Below are 1,240 nucleotides of genomic sequence, written 5' to 3'. Positions count from 1 at the left end.
ACATAACAAACCACAGACCTGTGTACCTGTGTAATATATGAGTGTTAGTCTGTAGACTGAAGGGTCCTGGGTTCAATAAAACAAAGACAGATAGCCCCAAATAAAAATACATGAAGATATGTGGAGGTAAACTGCAGAAGAAAGACAAAGAGCCAAAGTGAAAAAATGCCCAGCCTCACTAGTGATCAAGGGAAAACAGACTGAAATCAGAACAGGACCTCATTTCTCACCCATGAGATTGGCACAAAATGTAGAAGATTGATAACAGCAGGTTTTCCTGAAGAATATCAGAAGGTATGTTCTTGCACACTATTGGGGAGAAAATAAATCAAAAAGGACTCTTTGGAGGGCAATTTGGAGTAGCTAATAAATTTTTAAATTCTCATTCCCTCCCACCTGGCAATTCCACTTCTTGGTCTCTACCCTGAAGAATGACTTGCAAGTAGACAGGACGACAGATACGGCTATGGTCAATGCCATGCTGTTTATAATGGGAAAACAACTGGGCAAATCTAAACAACCATCACATATATTTACATCAAATATATGTAAATATTTGCATTTATATAGAGGCAAATATATTTACCTCTATGTAAATGCAAAGAAAAACATCTGGAGCTCCAGGGAAACTAGAATGTGGTGGTCAAAGTGCATGGCTTTTATCTGCATTATTTCAACTTTCTTCCTTTCTCTCTCTCTTTCTTTTTGGATAAAATTGTCTTAATGACAGTGCCCAACTCATATGTTTATAAGTACTAGTTACGTGAATATATGTAAACATTCAGTGCCTGTCCCATAGTTAAGTATTCAAACATGTTAACACGGGAACCAGTGAGCAGGAATTTTTCCTGGGGTCCTGTCTCACCGAATGGAAACATGAAGCCAGGGACCAGAGGAGTTCAAACAAGGCAGGAGTTTATTGCAAACAAACACAGGCTCCCTGCTTGGGAGGGGATTCAGATGGGTTGCCCTCTAAGCATTCTCCTCTTCCCCTTATATCTGCTAAAGGCTTACTCTTTATCTGTGCCCTCTCTGATTGGTTCCTGCCCTTTTGCAACATTTTATTTTGCACTTGCAAGAAAAACATCCTTGTTTCAAAACACCCTGTTTTTCTGCAACACATTTTGTGGTTTCAGCTAGCTCTATGATTCCTCCTTATTCCACCCCTTACTCTCCCTAAATCTGCTTTCACTCCTTGCAATGTCATTGGAAGTATTTTCATCATCTTTAGCAACAGAGA

This window comes from Myotis davidii, unplaced genomic scaffold, assembly GCF_000327345.1.
Source record: "Myotis davidii unplaced genomic scaffold, ASM32734v1 scaffold122, whole genome shotgun sequence".
NCBI classification, from domain to species: domain Eukaryota; kingdom Metazoa; phylum Chordata; class Mammalia; order Chiroptera; family Vespertilionidae; genus Myotis; species Myotis davidii.
Note: the sequence above shows the minus strand (reverse complement) of the source record.